We start from the raw sequence: 25,327 nt of genomic DNA, 5'->3' as shown, positions 1-25,327 counted from the left end.
TACTGCTTCTAGTTTGGATTTCAGAACTCAGCTCTCCTTTGGAACCATTATTAGTGCCCCTTAATCAAACCAATACCTACTATACCTTTTAATTTGTTTGTAAAATATGTCTTCTATGCACCACCAGGAGGCAGTGTTGAAGTAGCTCTAAGCTAACGAAAGACCCATCAGGCCAGGGCTCGCAGTGGAATCTGACTCCCCAAGCTTGGAGGTTTCCTATAGAATCTGCTTCAAAAAATAGAAAAAATATTCCAACATCTTCCTCACAGAGAGATGGCCAAGAGTCCTAAAAGATGCATGCACCTGTCAGAATCCATTTTTCTAACCTCTCTGCAGTTGATAATGCCATCATTAAGGGGCATTCCTGAAGTTTAATTCACCACTTAGCCATTCAGAACTACTTCTTGTTGTGCTACTAGCTATTTTTCTATTATTAGTTATCAATGACTCTTTTGTTTTCGAAAGGATGTGATCAGTAACTAAAAGGTAGCCCTTCCTTAGAAAAATGCTTTACTTTTTAAATAAAAAATAAGTTCTTAAAAAGACCATAAGCTAAGGAAAGGGGAGAAAAAAGCATATTCTTTAAACCTAGTCATGTACTGAAACCTCACAGCAACACTGTGCAAATGTTACTCTTCCTATTTACAGGAGAGAAAATTAAGTCCAACCCTATTAAAGGTCAGATAGATAATTCAGTGCTCAGCATGAGGATAGGGCCTGTCAGGTTCAACGGTCTACTAGATCAAATGGCCTTGTGAAAAGAAACAACAATCTAAGTGAAGTGTTACAACAGTTGTCAAATTTGGTGCAAGAGTTTCTCCATTCAATGCTCTAATCTTGGTCACAGTCTGGACCCTCTTCATTCAGACACAAAATCACCTCAGGCATTGCACCTCAGGCATTGCTGCATGCTCATCAACACAGTGTATTTGAAGCATTTTTATTATTATGGGAGTATTGACACAGCCATCCTAGGCCTCCTTCTTCCCGATTGGAAGGGCCATCCCCCCTACTGCAGCCCTAAATTGCCTTTTCTGAAAAGAAAAACAAACAAACAAACAAAAAAACAAACAAACAAAAATCAAAGCTCTTATCTCTACTGATTTCCAAAGCCTAAACTCTGGGAAGAGCATTGAAAAGTAATTAGAGTCACAGTCTTCTTCAGGCAGACCTCACACACTGTCCTAAGCCTCACAGAGTTAAGAGACACCACTCTGTCCAGGCTTGTGAGTTTTATTTTTGGCAGTTTTTAATGTTAGTCCTCTATTGACTGTCCATCACCTATGCCCAGGTTTGCATAACTACAGATGAAATGGCTGAATTTTCTGTATGCTTTTAGAATTACTCAGACTATAGAAAATACAGGTAAAGAGACTCAGAAAGGGGGGAAAAAAGGAAGTTTCATGATCTCACTTATATAGAGAATCTACAGAAGTCAATGCATAGGAGCAGAGAGTACAGCAGGGGTCACCATATGTGGGAGGTGGTGGCCAAAGGGCACATAGCCACTCATGAATAAGTCTAGGGACTGAATGTAAACCATGGTGACTAGAGTTAGTAATACCATGTTGAATTCTGGAAAGTTGGTGAAAGAAGATTTCTGGTGTTTTTATCACACACACACACACACACACACACACACACACAGATAACCATGTGAGGAGACCGTGTGCTTATTAGCTGACAGCGGTAATCATTTCACTAGGTATATGGATATTAGGTCACCATGATGTACCTGAAATACATACAATTTTTATTAAAAAATGAAATTTTCACAAAGAAATAAAAGAATATACAGAGAAGGGACGTCTGAACAGAGATACGATTAACAAGACCATCCATACCACAACAAAACTTTTTGCAAAGTCTTGCAGAGACAAAGGAGTAGTTTAATTAATTGTCAAGGTATCAACTATCCACATGTAGGAGTGGTTCCCCAGTGATACTGTTCTTAGAGCACACGTTTCACAGATTCTAGTAAAATAATATGTAAATATAGCCATCACACTAGTTGTCCTCCTACAGTTTTTATTTGCTAAGGAGGGTGGTGAAAAATTGTAAGTGCTTAGTAAAAAAGGAGGAGCTCTAGACCTTTGGAAAGATTTCATGAGTCTACAGATGGGCCGTTGAGAAAATAACTAGAGTAGATCTTGTGTATTTGAACATTTCTTCCAAGATAAGAGACAAAACAACCAGAAGAAATCCTAGCACGTCATTAGCACGGTGCGATCTAGAGGAAGGAAATAGGAGGTAAAGCTGCCTTCCACAGAGGGAGGGATTGAGGAAAAAAGAGAAAAAAAAAATGAATGGCAAAGGGGCAGGCTCTGGGCCCTGCTGTGAAACTCTTTACACTCAGCAGGTGGGTCATTATTATTTGTAATCACCTCCCCATTGATTTAGACCCTTTCCGGTGGCAACTGAGAGAAAAACTGCTAGGGCCCGAGTAGGGAAATGGAAGGAAAGACGATAAAAGCTAATAGCTCTTTGAAAAAAAAGAAAAAAAAAAGCACACATACACATTTAACGTAATAGCGATTTTATTGCCTACCCTGATTTTAGGAAGCTGAAAATGCAGAACCATGTCTTCAGATGAAGGAAATGCGGCACGCTGTATCTTTCTCTAACTCATCCATACAGCCTCCCCTGCCAGCTGTCATGAAAAACACCAAAATAAAACAGTTACCACCATCAAATCACATTGCACTGAAACTGAGGCTGAAGATGAAACCCGTAGATGTTGTCTTCAGGGAGGTTCAAGAGTCCTATAGTTACATACCAGCATTGGGGTGCCTAAATAGGCAATAGAAGCACTCACGGGATTTCCATTTTCCTGCCAGGATGGTTTCATCCTCATTACACAGAGCCACCCTAGTTATTGCCAAATGAAGTGGTCACCAGAGTGCCTCCAATTTAAAAGTTAGGAAAGATTTGCATTGTGATAAAATGCTTCCCATGGAATGGAGATCCTTTGACCCCTCTAACCCTCCAGCATTTTAAGGGTTGTTTGCTGAGAACCTTGTCTTTTTGCACGCCTTTAACAGTCCAGCAACTGGTCACAGCATACATAATTGGCCATTTGTGTTTTCCAGCAAAAGGGCCAGTGGTGAATGTGGCTTTTAAGCCAAGAGCAGGGCTCCACCCTGAACAAATTTGGCCTTAAAAGCAGACCTTGAAAAAAAAAAAAAAAATCTACTTCTCGCTTGCCAAATACTCTAACATAAATACTATTCCTTTTTGCAAAGCAAGATAGATCAGAACTAGATCAGAACACTATTGCTTCTTTTCCTCTCCAGTTCTATTCTATCAAAGAACAGGAAATAAGAGGCTGGGACCAGAATGTATTGATTGACCAGCCTATCAGAAATTCGTGTCATCCTCAGGGGGATTATAATAATTACAGAGAATGTAATCAGAGGTCATTGGAGATACATTTTTATATAAAAATACTTTTATTTATGTATGTAAACATGGACATATTCACAGATTCTTACTTCTTTGTAAATAAACATTTGTATATATCGATACAGCTGGAAGAGATTCTAAAGAAAATTTTAAAAAGAAATTATCTTTTTCACTGATCACTGACTTAAATCATATACTATATTTCATCCAAATAAGAATTTTAAAAAAAGATTTTATTTATTTATTCATGACAGACACACAGAGAGAGGCAGAGACACAGGCAGAGGGAGAAGCAGGCTCCCTGCGGGGAGTCCCACGTGGGACTCAATCCCAGGACCCTGGAGATCATGCCCTGAACTGAAGGCAGACGATCAACCAATCACTGAGCCACTCAGGTGCCCCTAAAGAAGACTTTTTAAAGTTTTTCTCTTTTGAAGCATTTGGGATGAAAAGAGAAAGAAACAAGCTTTTATTGAGACCAAATTATTTTCTTATTCTCCATTTTTAATTTTATATATTTAGTAAACACTTACACAGCCCTTACTATGTACCAGGCACTATTCTGAGCACTCTGTAAATATTAATTTGTTTAAGCTTCCAACAACCCTATGAAATATGTACTATTTATTATCCCTATTTGACAGATGAGGGCACTGAGTATAGAGAAGACAAATAACTTGCCCAAGGTCACACAGCTACTAGCGGTCAAGGTGGGATTTTAGCTGGGCATTCAGTCTTTGAAATCTAAAGTCTATGCTCTTGACTCTGCTTACTCCCTAGGTGAAAAATTAACTTAGTCTCATAAAAACCTTCACAGATGATGAAACTAAGGCACAGAACTTATATAACTCTATTTAATTGCTGCCAAATTTAAACAAAATATGGTAAATTAGAAAAATAGCACTAACAATGGTATTTTCGCATCAATTTTGTGTTCTTTTTAAGTTGACACCTGTTCTTTTCTACCTATTACCTCCAACTGGCATTTCCTATATGTGGTACGTAGCATAGTTCCTTGTATGTATTTAGACTTCTCTCTTCACCAGTTAAAAAATAGATGAATCACTTAGTGCCCCATTCCCAATCAACAGTTGAAAAGCCAGGCACCTGGGTGGCTCAGTGGATTAAGTGTCTGCCTTCCTCAAGTCCTGATCTCAGGGTCCTGGGATAGAGTCCCAGGTCAGGCTCTCTGCTCAGCAGGAAGCCTGCCTCTCCCTCTGCCTGCTTGTGCTCTCTCTCTCTCTGTCCTATAAATAAATAAGATCTTAAAAAAAAAAAAAAAAAGTTAAAGAGCACATTCAAAAGAATAAACTCACACATCAGCTATCAGTTCATTGTAAAATGGTGTAAAAATTAGATTGGTAATAAAAAATTTTATTAGGTACATCCACAGTGCATCTGCTAAATGAACTGGACTTGACTGGACTTTAGATATGCTTTTCTAGGACACTCACATATAAAGTTTGCCATCATTTGATTTTAAGTGAATAAATAAGAAATAAGATGATGTTAGCAAAAAAAAGATATATTTTCTAATATTTTCATTCACACACACTGTAGAATTTCTAGAGAAAAGTAAAAGCAAAAGCAATCAAATCTTTCTGGATGATGAGGTATTTTATTCATGTTCGTTGCTGGTAATGGGGGTATGGAACCATATTTCATTGTCTTCAATCCATCCCCTTCTCAAACCCTGTTCAAGTTTTAATCTCTCTGTTTTCTTTTTTTTTTTTTTTAAGATTTTATTTCTTCTTCTTTTTAATATTTTATTTATTTATTTGAAAGAGAGGGTGCTTGAGTGGGGAGAGAGGCAGAGGGAAAAGGAGAGAGAAGATCTTAAGCAGACTTCAAAATGAGCATGAAGCCCAAAGTGGGGCTCGAAATGAGGATCCTGAGATCATGACCTGAGATGAAATCAAGAGTCAGACAGCTAACTTGAGCCACCCAGATGCCCCCAACCTCTCACTTTTCAATCTTCACTCCTCCTCTATTTAATTTTCACAGGACTGATAGATTGATCTTTCTGAAAAACACATAAATTCCTGTCACTTCCTGGTTAGAATATTTCTGTTAGGGATGCCTGGGTGGCTTAGCGGTTGAGCATCTGCCTTTGTGTCAGGGTGTGATCCCAGAGCCCCTGGATCAAGTCCCACATCAGGCTTCCTGCATGGAAGCCTGCTTATCCCTCTGCTTGTGTCTCTGCCTCTCTCTCTCTCTCTCTCTCTCTCTGTCTCTCATGAATGAATGAATGAATGAATGAATGAATAAATAAATAAATAAATAAATAAATAAAATCTTTTAAAAAAAAGGATATTTCTGTTATTCTCTAATATATTTTTAAAAAAATTTTTAAAGTAGGCTCCAGGGCAGCCCAGGTGGCTCAGCAGTTTAGCACCGCCTTCAGCCCAGGGCGTGATCCTGGAGACCTGGGATCGAGTCCCATGTCGGGCTCCCCACATGGAGCCTGCTTCTCCCTCTGCCTGTGTTTCTGCCTCTCTCTTTCTGTCTCTCATGAATAAATAAATAAAATATTTTTTAAAAAACCTTAAAATGGGGATCCCTGGGTGGCGCAGCGGTTTAGCACCTGCCTTTGGCCCAGGGCGCGATCCTGGAGACCCAGGATCAAATCCCACGTCGGGCTCCCGGTGCATGGAGCCTGCTTCTCCCTCTGCCTGTGTCTCTGCCTCTCTCTCTCTCTCTCTCTCTGTGTGTGTGTGACTATCATAAATAAAAAAAAAAAAAAAAAAAAAAAACCTTAAAATGTGTCTGCCTTCAGAGTTTGCATTTATTAGAGAACACACACTTAATTGTATAATCATAGGTTCAGGTTGAGAAAAATTGTGACTTGGTATATTGAATCTTCCTATCAATGAACATGAATTATCTGCCTATTTATTTAGTTCTTCTTTGATTTTATTTATATAGATTTTCTAGATAGGTAATCGCATAATTTAAAAAGTCTTCCTTCCTTCCAATCTGTATACCTTTTTATTTCATTTTCTTCTCATATTGCATTAGCTAGAACTTCCAGTACAGTGTTAAAGAGGAGTAGTAGGAGGGACCATCTTTGCCTTGTAGCTGATCATAGTGGGAAAGCTTCAGATGGACAGAATTTTTCACAGTATTCCTTTACTATCTTTTTTTTTTTAAATATATTTATTTATTCATGAGAGAGAGAGAGAGGCAGAGACATAGGAAGAGAGTGAAGCAGGCTCCATACAGGGAGCCCGACATGGGACTCGATCCCTGGACTCCAGGATCACACCCTGGGCCAAAGGCAGGCGCTAAACCACTGAGCCACTCAGGGATTCCCCACCTTTACTATCCTTTTAATGCCCATAGGTTCTGTAGTGATATCCCCTCATTCATTTCTAACATTAGTAACTTGTGTCCTCTCTCTTTTCTAGTTAGCCTGGCCAGAAGCTTATTGATTTTATTGATCTTTTCAAAGAACTAGCTTTTGTTTTTATTGATTTTCTCTTGATTTCCTAATTTGAATTTCACTGACTTCTGCTCTACTTCTCATTTCTTTTCTTCTGCTTACTTCGGATTTAATTTGCTCTTCCTATTCTAGTTTTCTAAAGTGGAAACTTAGATTTCATTATAGATGTGTCTTATTTTCAAATATATATATATGTATCATTTTTGTTACTGTTTTCTATTTTTTTGTCCTTGTTTGTTGTTCCTATTCTTGTCTTCTGCATTCTTTTTTCCTTATGTGCTTCTTCTCTCTACCCCCTGCTCCCCCAGGATGCTACCACAGCTGATCATGCCTTCTTGTGCTTATTATTGTTATTATTATTATTATTATTAAAGTAATCTCTATATCCAGTGTGAAGCTCAAACTCACAACCCTGAGATTAAAAATCAGATGCTCTATCGACTAAGCCAGCCAAGCACTTCTGTTTTTGCTTTTAATTGAGCATTTTATATGATTCCATTTTCTCTTCTTTTTTAAAAAAAAATGTTTATTTATTTGAGAGAGAGAGGAAGAGAGAGCATGAGTTGGGGAGGGGCAGAGGGACAAACAGATTCTCCACTGGGCAGGGAGCCTGACACAGGGCTTAATCCCAGGACCAGGAGATCATGACCTAAGTCAAAGTCAGACACTTAAATGAGCTACCCAGTGCTCTGAATTATCTCTCTTTTCTTAGCAAAACAGTTTTGCTTCTTCTCCTTTTTTAATTTCTATTTTTAATTTATTTGGTGGGGGGGTTCCTAAAGTTAGCAATATACATTTACAACAGATAGATGTCTACTTTTGTACATACTATATTGCTTCACAGGAAGCTCAAGGACCTTATTATCACAAACAATTTTAATTCTAACCTCCTGTCTCCTATATCATTGCTGTCATTCATTCATTTATATATAAATATATATCAGCATATATACCATATATAGATAAGAATATATACTATTATTTGTTAGATCTATTAAGAATAAGAAAAAAGTTTTTATTTTACCTTCTTCAATGTTCTTTTTTTTCTTATATAGATTTAAGTTTCTGAACTATAATAGTTTCCTTCTCTTGAAAGAACTTTTTTTAGTATTTCTTTCAAGGCAGAATTGCTGGCAACAAATTCCCATAATTTTTGTTTGTCTGAGAAAGTCATTATTTCTCCTCCACTCTGGAAGGATAATTTCACAGGGTACAAAATTTAACTTGGTGATTGTTTTTTCTTTCAACACATTAAATATTTCACTCCATTCTTTTCTTGTTTGTATGGTTTCTGAGGAGTTGTCATATGTAATTATAGTCTTTGATCCACTATAGGTAAGGTTTCCCCCCCTTGGGGCTTTTTTCAGGACTTTTTCAATATCTTTGATTTTCTATAACTTGGATCTGATATACCAAACTGTAGTGCGTTGTTTGTTTGTTTGTTTGTTTGTTTTGGGCATTTATCTGCTTGATGTTCTCTGAGTTTCTTGAATCTGTAGTTTAGTGTCTGATATTAATTAAGGGGAAAATTTCAGTCATTACTGTTTCAAAATGTTTCTTCTGTTCCTTTCTCTTTCTTCTCCTTCTGATATTCTAATTACGTATCTGTTACACTCTTTGTAGTTGTCTCACAGATCTTGGATACTTTGTTCCGATTTATTTATTTGTCTTTTCTCTCTTTGCTTTTCAGTTTTGGAAGTCTCTATAGAGATATCCTTAGGCTCAGTGATTTTTTTCTCCAGCCATGTCATCTACTAATAAACCCATCAAAGACATTCTTCATTTCTGTTACAGTGTTTTTGATCATTAGCATTTTTTATTACTGTGGGGTTTTTTTCTTGGAATATCCACCTTCCTGCCTGCATCGCCCATCTGTTTTTCATGCTATTAACTTTATCTGTTAGAGCACTTAACATATTAATCATAATTATTTTAAATTCCCAGTCTGAAAATTCCAACAGCCCCATCGTTGCTGAGCCTGGCTCTGATAAGTGCTCTTTCTTTTTTTTTTTTTCAAACTGAAATGTCTGTATTTTAATATACCTTGTAATTATTCATAATTGTTACACATGATGTACTGAGTAGAAGACATTGCCATAAGTCAGTATTTATTAATGTAATGGTAAGGTGTTGGGAGAAGAGAGACATTCTGTATTCTCATGATTAGGTCTCAGTTTTATTTTATTTTTTTTAAAATATTTTATTTATTTATTAATGAGAGATAGAGAGAGAGAGAGAGAGGCAGAGACACAGGCAGGGGGAGAAGCAGGCTCCATGCAGGGAGCCCGATGTGGGACTCCATCCCCAGACTCCAGGATCATACCCTGGGCTGAAGGCAGTGCTAAACTGCTGAGCCATCTGGGCCACCCTTTTTTTTTTATATATATTTTATTTATTTATTAATGAGAGATGATAGATAGATAGATAGATAGATAGATAGATAGATAGATAGATAGGCAGAGACACAGGCAGGGGGAGAAGCAAGGTCTCAGTTTTAAAGACCAGTGCTGTTGGCATTTCCCTCACTCCACATGGAAGGCTAGAGCTAGCTGGAATTGCATACTTCATTCCCCCAACTCAGTTAGGCTTTGCTAAAACGCCAACAGGTTAGGCTCTGGCTAAATAATTTCTATGAGGGCAGATCTTGTTAAGAACAGATTGTAGGGCACCTGGGTGGCTCAGTGGTTGAGCATCTGCCTTTGGCTCATGTCATGATCCTGGGGTCCTGGGATTGAGTCCTGCATCAGGGTCCCCACAGGGAGCCTGCTTCTCCCTCTGCCTATATCTCTGCCTCTCTCTTTGTGTTTCTCATGAATTAAAAAAAAAAATCTTAAAAAAAAAAAAAAGAACAAATTGCTCTGGCATATTTCAGAATGATTCCTTTTTCCCTCCCCTGCCAGAAGCATGGGAGGATTTTTCTTTGATATTTTCTGTGAGACCCTGGCAGAGTTTTGAAGGTACAACTCACAAAAGTTTAGGGCTCCCCTGATGATCAATTCTCCCTGGAGTTATCTCTCAGAGTTGTCTACACTGAGCCTCTAGCAAATTTATCAATTCCAATTCAGGTTTCCCTACCCTGGTAGTAGGTCCTGCAGAGATTTCGGTTATTATCGTATATGTTGGCAAATCGAACTTTAATTTTAAAAAAAAAACAAGAAAAATATTTCTGTTAATATTAAAGTTTGTTGTGCTTTTCTGTATTTGCTTGTTGGTGTCTCCAATTTGAAGGCAATGGTTTGTCCTGTGACTTCATTTCTTTAAAAAGGTTGTTGATTTTTCAGTTTATTCAGCTTTGTGCAGATGTTATTTTTTAAAATAATTTTTAACTAAAAAAGGGAAATTTGAGGGCATCTGGGTGGCTCAGTCTAATGAGTGTCCAATTCTCAATTTCGGCTCAGGTCATGATCTCAGGGTCTTGAGATCAAGCCCCACATTGGGCTCCACACTTAGCAGGAAGTCTGTTTGAGACCTCTGTCTCTCTCTTTCTCCCTTTCCCCCCAACCATGCTCTCTCTCTCTCTCTGAAACTAATAAATCTTAAATAAATAAATAAATACAATTTTAAAAATTCCCCAAATCACTATATTTTAGAATAATTACACAAAGAAACACTTGAAAGTTCTTGACAACAATTTAAGTGGAGTTATTTTGTTTGTTTGTTTTTTTATTTTTTTTTTATTTATGATAGTTACACAGAGAGAGAGAGAGACGCAGAGACACAGGCAGAGGGAGAAGCAGGCTCCATGCACCGGGAGCCCAACGTGGGATTCGATCCCCGGTCTCCAGGATCGCGCCCTGGGCCAAAGGCAGGCGCCAAACCGCTGCGCCACCCAGGGATCCCCTAAGTGGAGTTATTTTGAAACGTGACTGAATTAGCATGCATTACTATTTGTAATTATGAATTCTTCAGATGGGTATTTGTCTACTTCATACTGTAAGCTACTCTAGGTGGTACTGAAACTTCTTATAACCAGTCAGTACAAAGCAAAGATGAAAGAATATATATATATATATATATATATATATATATATTTTTTTTTTTTTTTTTTTTTTTTAAATCTTCCTTTTAGCTTCAACTTCTGGAAGGATAGAGTAGTTCTTGCAAGGCCAACTAATGCTCCAAAACACCAAACCACCTGATAAATTCACATATTTGAAGATAATCAGAGATCTACTGAAGCATCTAGAAGGAAAGAAATCTTTAAGAGGTGAACTGAAGATCTACTCCTCTCCCTGGAAGCCTTTGCTGATCTTAGGTTGCAGTAAGGCTAGAAACTTGAGGTTGTCCTGGGAAAGGTCTTATTGGGGGACAGAGAAACTGGGACAGCTTTGGGGAGTTGCATATAATGGAAGTGCCAAAATCAGAAGACAAAAGGACACTAAATACAGAGCCTGCCTATTCCTGGAGATATTGTTAAGTTGAAGCTATAGGGCTGGATGAACAGAAAGGTTAAGCCAAAACCTCTCAAAGGCATAACGGAAATTCCTATGCCCTCTCAGAGTTTGTAAGGAAAAGATATTCTACGCTTTGCTAATTGATTCTTCCAAAAATTTAAGGGAGAAATAAAGCTAATTTTACATAAAATCTCTCAAATAATGGACATAGAAGGAACACTTCCTAACAGTTTTAAAGTGTGAATAATCTTTATATCAAAACATAGCAAGACCTTACAAGAAACAAAAATTACAGACCAATCTCTCTCATGAATATTGATATAAAAGTCCAAACTCAGTGGCATACAACATGTATTATATGTTGTATTCAAATAATAGAATAAAATAGTTCTTTTTTTCAAGTTTGTATTTTAATTCCAGTTAGTTAACATACAGTGCAATACTAGTTTCAGGCATACAATATAGTGATTCAACAATTCCATATATCACCCAGTGCTCCTCATGACAATCCCCATCATCTATTTCACCCAAAATAGTTCTTTTTTTTTTTTTAAGATTTTATTTATTTATTCACGAGAAACACAGGGAGACAGAGAGAAAGAGAGAAGCAGAGGGAGAAGCAGGCTCCATGCAAGGAGCCCGATGTGGTTCTCAATCCCGGGACTCCAGGATCACACCCTGGGCTGAAGGCAGGTGCTAAACCCTGAGCCACCCAGGGATCCCCAGAATAGTTCTTAATAGTAGAAGGTATATTCACAGATTGATAAGAGGTATATTCACACTTTGAGAATACTAGGTAATACAATGAGAATGAAGGTACTACAACCACACTTAAATAAAATGTTGATTTAAGAAAGAGTCCATCGTGAAAGAGTGTACACTTTATTTATGGTCCATTTATGTAATAGTCATAAACAAAACTAATGTAATGATATAGGTCAGTATATAGTTTACCTGAGGGAAGATGTTGACTACATGGTGGTATAGGCATGTCTTCTGGGAAGTAGTTGATGTTTTGTTTCTTCACCTGAGAGTTGCTTTCAAAGTGAAGTCACATTTAAACATTTACTAAGCTCTAAACTTATGATTTATGAATTGTTTTGTATGCATGTTGTATTTCAAAAAAAAATTGCTTTTTCAAAATCTTCTTTTTACCCAGGCTCTTCTACCGCCAGGAAACACCAAATACATCTGTGAAATACAGGGTTTTTTAAGGTTCATTTTGAAGTTTCTCTTCTCAAATTCAGCATTAAAGATACTCCAAGATTAATTCTCTGCACCCCACTGATGTAGGTATGAGTTTGGCTCTGCCATCACTATTTAGCCATTTTAAAATTATTCCCCAAGGCCTATTCTCTTATCTCCTTCCAACTCCCTCAAAAAACTGTTAGTGACGTTGGACTCTGGACAATTACACAACCCTTTTATTGTCAGTTCTGGAATGAAGACTTTATGCATCACTAGCTGTGTGCCTGTATAGTGAGGTAAAATTAATATCCTCTGTGTTGTTTAGTCTATATTCCATTGGCGAGCTGCCTAGAATGACTAAGGAAACTGCCTGAAAAGTTACCCCTTAGTCCTCAAAAAGAAAAAAAAGAACAGGCAAACTATGGAATTACTTTGAGCAGAGGGAAAATTAATAAATGATTTCTAAAATAAACTGAAAGGAGAAAAAGGAGTTCTCATACTAGAAGTTTCCTTATTGCACAAAAGGAAAAATACTTTACTCAGACCTAGTTGTGGTCAAGCCAAACTGTCACCATGCTCTGATGATTTACAAATTGAGAGATGATAGTCACAGGCAATGCTTGTGTCACTTCAAATCTTAATGTGAAGTTAATTGTATAGCTTGGGTTATGTTCCATAGCATCTCAGGTAACATTGATGATATTGAAAATATTATTTGACAACTCTCTGAAAAGTCATGAATGTATCTCCTAATTAAGCAAAGTTTTGGAAGGACTTTGATCCTGCAAAATAGTTCATTGTAAATTAAATTTAACCATTATGTGCGTGTGTACGTGTGCACTCAATTATTAAAATGTCAAGACAAGAATTAACATATATGATTTTTTGTTCATAAATTGTTTTTGATCATTCCAGAAACTGAGAAGCAATGACTCCCTTCTCTGCTGATATTCTATATAATTTTTTAATGGTCTAAATTTCCCTTTTTTTAAAGATTTTATTTATTTGTTTATTTATTTATTTATTTATTTATTTATTTATTTATTTATTTGAGAGAGAGACAGAGAGAAAGCAAGGAGGAGCAGAGGTAAAGAGACAAGTAGACTGCGCCGAATGTACAGCCCAATAGGGGACTCAATCCCACAACCTGAGCCAAAATCAAGAGCTGGACACTCACACGACTGAGCCAGCGAGGCACCACTAAATTTTCTTTTTTTAAGAGGTGAAGTTTTTTTTTTTTATCCTGTATACAGTATGGCTTTTAGAAGAAAAGAGCCCTCCTTGATGTCTGGAAGGATATTACATGCGTTTTGTAGCTTTATATCTTCTGATTATTGGCTGCAGTTTTGTTCTTTGAAATTCCCATGGTTCTTCTTTATCCAACAGATATTTAGGACACATTTGAAATGAAGTCATTGATGCAATAGGCTTCAAACCTTGGTGTGAGCTCTGGTCCTAGCAATGTTGTTAGGTAACAGAGAAGTATAGCAAAGAAGTAAATACCTGATTTTTCATCCTGAAGTTTAATTTTGGAAACACCAGTGCTGGAATGAGATAGTCCACTTAGACTGAACCTGTACGTTTCAGGCATTAAACACTACAAATCCCCTGTTCATTGAGGTGAGATGTTGTGTGTATCATGCAGGCTGTATAGAACCACAGCAATGACTTGTTGCCTTTCTTCTCTCAGGCTCGTCTTCCTGACTTTCCAGTCTGAATTCTCATGTTTATTGATGGCTTACTCAATATTTTCCCAATATGGGAACACTGCCAATTTCCTTCTGGTTCTCCAGATGGTTTTTGGTCTCATGTCCAGAAGGATCTTTATCTTTCTTTTCTTTCTCCACAGACCACCCTATTAGTTGAAGGCACATTCTTGTTCTTCTTTCCATTTATAAACAACTCTCTAGCCCACTGCCTTCTTATCTTTTTTTTTTTTTTTTTTTTCAGCCTACTCTTCCCTTGTGGCCTTTTTGGGACATACTGAAAATCAATGTTTGCTCCAATATTTGCTCTGAGGCTAGGCTGCCTTCATTCAAACCCTCATCTTTAAACTACAGACAATTGAAGACTTTTCTTTCTTTGCTTCCATACTTTCTCTGTCTTTCCTCTGGATTCAAGGTGTGGTCCTAACCACTCCCAGTTTGGTGCTGCCTGATTGGAATCAATTTTTTTTTTTAAGATTTTATTTATTCATTCATAGACACACAGAGAGAGAGAGAGGCAGAGACACAGGCAGAGGGAGAAGCAGGCTCCATGCAGGGAGCCCTATGTGGGATTCGATCCGGGGTCTCCAGGATCACACCCCAGGCTGCAGGTGGCGCCAAACCACTGCGCCACCGGGGCTGCCCTGGAATCAATTTTTGTTCAAATAAATTCTTAAGAATTTTAATATGCCTCAGTACATCTTCTAACACATTGCTTAAGCCTTTTAATCTAACCATCAATGAAGAAACCCCTAGCTGAAGTTTGCCAGTACATATACCAGAAATTTCCCATTTCCTTAAACAATTTTGAATTGAATTTTGTCTCTTTTCACTCAAACAGGGTTGCCTACTACAAAGCCCTACTGATAAAAACATAAAGCTCTCTTTGCTTGCTCTCACAATTTATTCTCAGTAACAGCCCATAACTAACCCATAACTGTGCCACTTTCTCATGCTTTTCCCAAGTCTAGGGTAAGAAGCCACTGTTCACAAAACGCATTGGTGATGCTGCAGGAAGGGAGGTTCAGGGAGTCTCTGCTCCAAATCAAATACATACTTGTGACTGGTGCCTTGAAATTGAACCATCAATACTTGCTCTCTTCTATCTACTATCCCTTCCCAAGACATAGGTACTTCAGTAGGGTGTAAAAACTAGTAAGACATGTTCAACAGGGAAAAACAGCAGCCAGAACCCTTGTAGTATGTGAATATCTTCCTAATGATGTCTGAAGAATAATGAAGTCAGTTTCCAGAATATGTTCTTGGACATGAAATGAGAAAAGAAAACAAAATGAAGCAAAGCAGGAACCTAATCACCTGAATTAGAATTTATGTACTGAAGAAATGACAAGTTTTGGAAAATTAATAAGGAATAGTTTTCCAGGACAAAGAGATCCAAGTAGATTTTGCTGATTTTTCCCCCCATATTATAGTGGTTAGGTTCACTTTCTTACTCCACAGCTTTAAAGCTGGACGACGTCAAGACATGTCTTCAGGCATCAATTCTACATATCTTGTAACATGTTCCACAGAGTTAACACAGGGCATTGCATGCATTGCACTTGAAGGATAGAAATTAGTACATTTAGTAAATTCGTACATATTCTCATGAGTAAAATATATATACATATATATGAATACATTTTTATGATAATATCTCCTGAAAAATGGTATCTCTCTCATTTTTTCCCCATGTGCCATAAGATCTGTTGTTTTGCAGGTAGATTTTCCTAATCACCGGTATCCAAACTGTCAGGTCAATCTCTGGCCCACTTTTCTGATTTAATCTATTCTTATGACACAGATATCTATCCAGAGATATTCTGGTCAAAAAGCACAACTTGATCAGTTGATATATTAATGTCCAACTCTATTTTTAGCTCTGTTGTTATTAATTTAAAAATGGTTATTTTTAATAGCCATTAATATTTTAATAATTTAAAATGGTTATAATACATGCATGTATTATAATTGATAAAATGTGACATATTGCATGACTCTGACTGATTTCATTGTTGCTAAGCTTGACCTCCTTTTTTCTTTTTTGGATATATAAAGCAATATATGGGGTGTGTAGCTGGCTCAGTTGGTAGAACATATGACTTTTGATCTCGGGGTCATGAGTTCAAGGCTTACGTTGGGCATGAAACGTATTAAACATATATGCGTACATATATATATAGCACTATGGAACTCTGATATCACATGTGAAGGAGAAACTCATGCCACTTTCTAGCACTAGAGAGAGAAAAAGTACATAAGAAGTGATTTATTAAATTCTAACAAAGAAGAGCTTATACAGAATGACATAATACCAAATATGATAGATATAGATATAGGTTTAGGTATAGGTATAGATATATAGATATAAATATCTATATCTCCCTTTCCTTTTCCACTCAGAAAATGATCAGTTTTACAATTTATATCTTTTCTTTCATTTGAGCATTTCTTTTGTCATCTAGCCCCAATTTGCTAAAATGTTAAAATAAAATACACCTTGCATTTTGCCCAAAGTATGCTTAGTGTAAAAGTGACAGAAAAAAAGTCAGGATGTTTTGAATACCAGTTTAATTCAGGCATTATATTTTAAAAGGATTGGAACGGATTTTTTTTTTTTTTTTTTAAGGCTGTTTAAGATGCTCAGATGTGTTCTGGTGCTGGTTTTGCCACTTAATTTATATATAATCCAATTTCCATCTTAATCTACTGCATTATCTAATGTTTAACACTAAACCAGTCAATTTGGGGATGCCTGGGTGGCTCAGCAGTTGAGCGTCTGCCTTTGGCTCAGGGTGTGATTCCGGAATCTGGGATCGAGTCCCATATCAGTCTCCTTGTCAGAAGCCTGCTTCTCCCTCTGCCTGTGCCTCTGCCATTCATTCTCTGTGTGTGTGTGTGTGTGTGTGTGTGTGTGTGTGTGTGTGTGTTTCTTTTATGAATAAATAAATAAAATCTTAAAAAAAGGTCAATTTGCCATCTACTAAATGAGGCATTCCTAAAATTTCCCTTTAGCTCTATTTCTCTGTGATCCTTAAATTTAGGGGAAAAAATATATTCTATTCTTTAAAAATTGGTCATTTGAGAAAAAAAGGATCATGTCCTTTGATCCTAGTTAATCTTACTAATTTGAAAAATCAATCTAGCCTAAAGTAATAATCCAAATGAAAGCAAGAGCTTACATGCACACAAATGTTCACCATATTGCTTTTTATAAACCCTCAAAGTAAGGATAGAGTAAATGTCTGAGGATAGGGGGATGGTTAATCAAATTAGGTTACATCCTCAATGGGATATTATGCAGCTGTAAATGATATTTGAGTAACTACATGAAAAATTCTTATGATACACTATTAATTGAAAACGGCAGACTTTCAAATTGTGTGTACCCTGTGGTTTCATTGATGCAAAAATGTGCACACATGTAGAAACTGGCTGGAAGGAGACAGATGATCCTATTTTGCTAGAATCCTGAAAATTATTTTTTTGGTAGTCCAAATCTTCTGTTTATTGTTGTATTATGAAAAATAATACAAGGAGAAAAAAACCAGGGCGGGGATGGGGGTGGAGGGAGTTGTTTCCAGTTATTTCCTGAAGAGAGATATTGCTTCCTTTTCTAAGAAGGTATTCTTTGCCCAACCAAAATTTTTTTTAATTTTTAAAAATTAAGATATACTTGATGAATAAAATTGTATAAGTTCAAGATGTACAATATGTTGGTTTGATATATTTATATATTGCAATATGATGACCACCATAGTGTCAGATAACACTTTAATCACATCATCTAATTATCATTTCTTTTTGCGGTGAGAACAATTAAGATCTAATCTCTTAGCTATTTTGAAGTTTATAATATAAAATCAATGACTATATTCTCTATGCTGTGTGTGAAAGAGTTTCAACCTAAAATAAAACTGGAGGATATGAAGTGGTAAATCTCACGCATGCACCCTCAGAAGAACAAAGCTTTAAAACTGAAAGACTGATTTTCCACATATGTCTGATTTACAGAAAACCAAGACTTATCTCCTGCCCAATACATATCTGACAAGAATCTTCCCCCATCCTCAAGCCAATATACTTCCTGCTTGGACTCTGGCTGGATTTCCCCTCTTTACACTCTTTGCCTGTAGAGATAACCCACCCAACTCTCGACAGACTCTCCTGTAGCTTCCTGCTGCACACATCTCCTGCTATTGCAAATCCTCTGCTATTCCAAAATAAACTCAATTTCTGCTAATTCAAACTTTTTATTTAGGTTAACATGTGCATCAGATCTTCAGAATCTATTTACTTACTAGTTACAAGTTTGTACCCTTAAACATCTCCCCTATACCCTTTGAGGAACTGTCATACAGCTTCCCATAATGGCTCTACATTTTATGTTCCCAAAAGCAGTGTATAGGGGTTCCCTATTCTCCACATCCTCACCAACATCTGTTATTGCTAGTCCTTCTGATACTAGCCATCCTAATAGATAAAGAGGTGATAGCTCATTGTTGCTTTAAATGCATTTCCCTGATGATGAGTGATATTGAGCATCTTTTCATATACCTATTGGTCACTTGTATGTCTTCTTTAGAAAAAATGTCTATTCGGGTCCTTTGCCTGTTTTTTTATTGCATCACTCACTGTTTTCCTATTAAGTGGTGTGAGTTCTCTGTACATTTTTTAATATTAATCCCTTGTCGGATACATGGTTTATGAATGTTTTTCCCATTCTGTAGAATGCCTTTTCATTTTATTGATTTTTTTTTAAGATTTTATTTATTTGAGAGAGAGAGATGGAGCATGAGCAGAGAAGAGGGACAGAGGGAGAGGGAGAAACAGGCTCCCCACTGGGCAGGGAGCCCAATGAGCCCAAGACCCTGAGATCATGACCTGAGCAGAAGCCAGATGTTTAACCCACTGAGCCACCCAGGTGCCCGTTATTGAGTATTTCTGTTGCTGTACAGAAGCTCTTTAGATTAATGTAGTCCCAGTGCTTATTTTAGTTTCTGTTGCTTGTGCTTTTGGTGTCTTATCTAAAGAAATCATTGCACAGCTAATGTCAAAGACCTTATCCCCTGTTTTGTCTAGGAGTTTTATAGTTTCAGGTCTTACACTTAAGTCTTCAAACCATTTCAAGTTAACTTTTGTTAATAGTGTAAGACGGGTTCAATTTTATTCTTCTACATTTGGATCTCCAGTTTTCCCAACACTATTTATCAGAGACTGTCCCATCCCCATCATGCATTCTTCAAACCCTTGTCAAAAATTGGTTGCCCATATATGTGTGAGTTTATGTCTGGGCTTTCCATTTTTTTTTTTAAGATTTTATTTATTTATTTATGAGAGACACCAAGAGAGAGGCAGAGACACAGGCAGAGGGAGAAGCAGGCTTCCTATGAGCAGCCTAATGCTGCACTCAATCCCAAGGATCAGACCTGAACCAAAGGCAGACGCTCAACCACTGAGTCACCCAGGTGCCCCTAGGCTATTGATTTTGCTCCATTTGTCTCTGAGTCTGTTTTTATGCCATTACATGTTATAATATGATGCATAACTGATAACTGTCTATACGATACTTAATTGATATAATTGTGTAATATGGGTGAACTTTGAATATATTACACTACTTGGAAAGAAATAGTCCACATATTTTATGAATCTATTTGTCTGAAATGTTCAGGATGGGCAAACTATATATTAAGAAAGTAAATTATGGCAGCCCGGGTGGCTCAGCAGTTTAGCACCGCCTTAGGCCCAGGGTGTGATCCTGGAGACCTGAGATCCAGTCCCACGTGGGGCTTCTGCATGGAGCCTACTTCTCCCTCTGCCAGTGTCTCTGCCTCTCTCTCTATCTCTCATGAATGAATGAATAAAATCTTAAAAAAAAAAAGTAAATTAGTAATTGTCTAGGGATGAGGGGAAGGAATATTTTTGGGGCAGGGAGGATAGACTGCTAACAGGTACAGTTTCTTTTAGAGGTAAAATTTTTCTAAATTTAGATTGTGGTGAATGCCACACAACCCTGTGACTATACTAAAAAAAAAAAAAAAAACAATGAATTTTACACTTTAAAAGAATTATTTATATAATATGTGGATTATATAACAATAAAGATGTCTTTAAGTCTTATTTCATTTTATTTATAGTAAGTCCAGCCCAGGGGCTTACTAAAACCCCAGAACCCCAAGACCATGACCTGAGCCAAAGACAGTTGCTGAACTCAGTGACCCACCCAGGCACCCCCTACCATTGCTTTCTTAATGTGCAAGTAGGTTTAGCACCGATCTCCTTGAAGTGTTATATTACTGCCTGTTTGCTTATCAAGTGGTCATGGATAATTTGGGACTTCACATGGAAGATTTAGCAGTGATTCTAGTTGCTATTTTAGGCAAAATGTATGATAAACACTGGGCAAATTCCTGTCCCATCCTCCTAATCACTTGCTACAGGTTTCCAAAATCCCATGGTTGGACAGCCGTCCCTTTGTGTCAAAGAACAAGGCAGCACTTCTCCAAGCTTCAGCTTTAAGAAGCCCTGAGAGTTAGTAACTCATTAAGCATCCTATCATCATTAACACTTTATGATGCTAATCAACCTATCAGCTACTGACCACCAAGCCTAAAAGTTCAATTCTAGGCCTTGCCTACAAAGAGTTTACAGCGTAATTGCATGGAAGAAAAGGCATAGGAAGCTGACTATGCTCATATAAATTCCTTTATAAGAGAATCAAATAAAAGGGGTAAAACCATGAAAACTAGAAGACTGGTGGGAAGCAAGTGTTATGAATTCTTCCCTCTCTCATGAATTATCAGTTATTGCTTCTCTCTAGAAACATGTAAGATTCCTTCCACCTACACACACACACACACACACACACACACACACAACAAACAAACAAACAAACAAAAATTGTCTTAGGGCACTGCAATCTCCTCCAGTACCATTTCCCTGTGACTTCAGTCTCTAAATTCCTTGAAAATGTAGCCTCTATTTCCCTTCATTCTTGTTTTCTCTCAAAATTATTCTGGTCAGACCATACAGCCCCCACCATGTCACCAAAATATCCAGTGATTTCCACAGCACTAAATCTCGCTGTCAATGACATGCATTACCTTCTTTGATCTATCAGCATTCTTTGGCTCAATGATTCCTCTCCCCTCCTTGAAATATTTTCTTAATGTAGCCGGGAAACCACTTTTGTTTTTGTTTTTAACTTAGTGACTATTCTTCCTTTCTTTTTCTTTTTTTGGCCTTTCTTATTCTATAGATTGCTAACCATTGAATGCATTAGGCTTGATTCTATGACTACTTCTGTTCTCTCTGCATTAATTCCTGGAAGATCTCATTTAATTTTATGGCTTTAATTGCCATTATTTGCTGACAACTCCCAAATGTATGAGTCCAGCTGAAATTTAGTATGCTCAGAACTAAATGCTGGATCTTCTCCCCAAACCTGTCCTGAATCACCATGTCAGTTGCTCAGATGAAATACTTGGAAGTCATGCCTGATTTCTGTTATGCTTTCAAATCCATTTCCAATTTCCAATAAATCTGTACATCTTTCAACTTTTTAAATTTGCCCAATCTAATAAATCTATTTATTCTATCTTTCAATTTAACCTGTAAATCTTTACAACTAGGACTAAGTAAACAAAGTCTATTTCATTAAGCAGACTAAAGTCTGGATATGTGGAGAATCAGAAAATTAAATAAGCAATCATATGCAGTGTGTTAAGTTTTATGTAAGGTTCATTAGCTATAATTAGGTTTGCTTTCCTTGAAGAGAAAAGCAGATAGATATTTTAAAGAGTATCTACTTATTTTTGTTTCATGTAAAATGAATGAATGAATGAATGAATGATTCAATCAACCAATCCTGGTAGGAAAATAGTCCAGGTATGATATAACATCTCTACAAAGTTCTCAGAGAACTTACATGGTTCTCATCCTCAGAGTCCGCTTCTGGTCCCAGCTAGTTCTTGGCTACACAGCCAGTACATCTACATGCTAGGCTGGATCAAGGAGGAGTGTGAAGGAATAGAGAACTTCAATCAGCTCAGTCTGCATCCCTTAAGCAGCTTAGAAGTCCCATCCAGTACTTCCACTCACATTGTATTGGGCAGAAATTAGTTACATTGCCACATCTGACTACCAAAGGATGTTATGAAATGGATTATTCTAATATGTACAGTACATTGTTATCCCAAATAAAATAGGGGTTCTGTTATTAAGAAGGGGAGACTGATACTGATTGGTGCTAGGCATTCTTTGCCACAGATTCAGTGTGTTACAGGTGTTCAGAGGGGAGGTCAGAGAGAGATTCCAAGAGGAAATGGTTTCTGTACCCATCCCAGTTTGGCCTGATTTAGAATTGCATCTGCACATTTCTGTCTTCCCACTGGACTGAGCCCTGAGACAGCAGGCATAGGCATTGTGTCTTCTGCATATTTGTTACCCCCAAGGGGAGTTTTTTTACACAGCAGATCCTCAATGTATTTTTGGAAAATTGAGATGAAGGTAAGGAAGTTTTTGAAGAGTAAGAGGGTAAGGTGTGTCAGTTTTACTAGAACTTTCACTATCTTTAATCTTCACACACACCCACAAAAATACCTTAGGCTTTATATCACAAAGGCAGCTTATATAAACAATTTTTTGGAACATTTATTCTCTGTAACCCTTAAAAGGTCATCTTACTTTTTACTCATCTCATTAAGCAGACCTTCCCCTCCTTCCCCTGCTCCTACTCTCACTCCTGCCTTGGAGGTCCAAACTTGGCCAGGAGCCTAACAGACAGGCCAACTTCAAAATCAGGTAAGATCATATGCTTGATGTAGGAAAGGAGCAGTGACTCAGAGGTGCAGAGACCATGACTTGCCATCCTTTCATTGAACACAGCTCTTGGAATAGGTATGACGATAAAACCAACATTTGGACACAGATCATTACCGTAACTGATTCTCACATGAATCACATTAGCTATTTCCGGATTTATGGGGTTATCTAAAGTTGAACATGACAACTGCTACTTTAGAGAGTCTAAAACCCAAACTAAGACAGATCTCGATGACCAGGGCAAATTTAAAAGCAGCTGCTAACACACTTTCTCTTATTCCATCTCATTTGTCTTAGCTGGTTTGAGATTACACACAGAAGGAATGTCTCTGTGAGATGACAGCTGATTTACCCAGAAACGAAACCTAAACTCTAACAGCTAGTTACCTTCCTGTTTGGTTTCTCATTCTGTTACTAAGAAATGCATGTTTCTATACATGTTAATAATGGCAAAGCGGATAGAAACTTGGCTGCCATATCTAGCCACTGGCTGAGCCTGGATCTGGCTGGAGACCTGGTCCAGCTTGAAGCGAGATTATTTCTTGACCTGAATTGGCTTTTCCCACTTTCCAATTCTGAGACAGCCTGATATAGGCATGCTGCCAGTTGCCTCAACTCCGACATCTGTGCATTATCAGTTGGGTGTGGAGGAGAGAAAGCAGACTGCACCCCCTTCAGATTCTGCCCAGGAGATACGGAGAGTCATGTTGGAATGCAGATTTCCAAGGATCCCTAAGATGTGCTCTTAAGTGCTCTTCAACAGATGAACTTCTTAGAACTTTTTCTTATCTCTTAGGGAAAAGAGATAATTTTCTCTGTTACATTTCCGGTTTTCACATGTGATGATTTGTGAAGAAGCTATAAAGCCATGAGGTCCAACTTACTGTTGGAGGACAGTAGTACTGTCAAACAGGGCAAATTGATAAGCCCATGAAGTTAGGGAACATAAAGATAACCAGGAACTTTCATTCTACTCTTGAGCCTGAGAAGCACTTTAAGCATAGCATCTCAATGAAGAGAGGAGAAAAACCACCTTTCCAAACAGGAAATTGCTCCTTTAGTTAGTTAAGTCTACAGAAATCTCAAAAATCCAGAACACCCAGTGGGTTGAGATGTTTGGTCCTGTGCACAATGGAACACAGGAAGCAAAGAGTCAAAATATCACAGAGCTGAGGGCACACCTTAGATTTCAAATCCAGCATTCTCATGTTCCAGATGGAAAAGCCCAGACCTAGAGAGGCGAAGTCAGCGACTTCAAACCTAAACCCAGTATAAAGATGTGCTCACAAATCTAACCCCTATCTCAACGTTTCTGTAAACTCAATTGTTTTTTTGTCACCATTAGCAGAAATAAGACTGCATATTAACTAATTTATTTGCTTTTGACTGGAATTACATCAGCTTAGTGTGGTCCACTGGATTCTCATGCTAAAAGGAAATAATAATGTCTAATGAATGCAAGATGGCCTAATGGAAAGAGTATAAATTTAATCCTGGCTCTATTAATCTGTAGTAAATTGAACAAGCTCCTTAAACTCTCTGAGCCACAGTTTTTTTCATCTATAAAACAGAGAGAATTCTCACCCATAGGGTTAACAAAAAGATTTCAGATAGTGTATGGAAAGGATCCAGTATGGTGTTTGGCATTGTTTGTGTTCAATACATAGCAATTGTTATTATTGTTGTCATTAAGTAATAAGAAGACAAATTCCCGACTTGAAGGTGAGAGGGCAGCTCATTGAATCATATCTCTACAAATAGTCAAATGACTCATTGCCAACTTTTACAGAGAAGCTTCTTTTATATATAAAACAAAACAAAACAAAACAAAACAAAACAAAAAAACCTTAGCTTTTTCACCTGGCAGCTCATAGGCCACTTAAGCTCCTGATTCCCCCAAGGAAGTACCCCTCAAACCTTCTTGTCCTGAATTACACCGTGTTCTCAGATATACTTCCATCCCACGTACATTTGCTGTGTTCCGAATATTTCTGGGGTTGCCATGGTTTCTAATCCACAGTAGAATGTTTGAACTGAGAGGTTACCATTTAAGGTAGGGAAGAGGCAGGCATGGTCATGTCATACTTTTAGGGTATTCCATACAATGTGGTCTCAAATTACCAGTGGATCCTTGTATTTTCCTTAATTATAAAATGGGATCATTATACCTATTTCACAAGTTTGTTGTAGGAATTACATGGACAAATGCATGTTAAAATATGTAGTTTGCAATTTATCAGGTGTTTATTCTTTATCCCCCAGGCTGTCCCATCATGAACACAACAATCCTACTAGTCTGGTAAGTGAAACTGTCCTTGAAACACAGACCTCTTTTCCTCTTTCTTTCACTCTCCTCTCAAGTAGCTATC

The 25,327-nt window shown here is 37.5% G+C and overlaps 1 protein-coding gene and 1 long non-coding RNA gene across 2 annotated transcripts in view; one reads left to right on the top strand and one right to left on the bottom strand.

Annotated features, from left to right (window-relative positions):
* Positions 1–2,531: 2,531 nt before the first annotated feature.
* On the bottom strand, positions 2,532–24,935 carry LOC140603390 (uncharacterized). The gene is made up of 3 exons (XR_012006368.1): positions 24,819–24,935; positions 12,193–12,429; positions 2,532–2,650 (listed from the first exon to the last, which is right to left on the bottom strand). It is a non-coding gene; the product is annotated as an uncharacterized lncRNA (long non-coding RNA).
* A 105-nt stretch (positions 24,936–25,040) lies between these two features.
* The window catches only part of HAS2 (hyaluronan synthase 2), a 55,238-nt gene continuing 54,951 nt past the window's right edge, over positions 25,041–25,327 (top strand). The window contains exon 1 of the mRNA XM_072774359.1: positions 25,041–25,257. The gene's annotated coding sequence lies outside the window, so the exon portion shown is untranslated. The remainder of the gene's footprint in view (positions 25,258–25,327) is intronic.

This window comes from Canis lupus, chromosome 14 (genome assembly GCF_048164855.1).
Source record: "Canis lupus baileyi chromosome 14, mCanLup2.hap1, whole genome shotgun sequence".
NCBI classification, from domain to species: Eukaryota; Metazoa; Chordata; class Mammalia; order Carnivora; family Canidae; genus Canis; species Canis lupus.
This window is presented reverse-complemented; position numbering and strand designations above follow the sequence as displayed.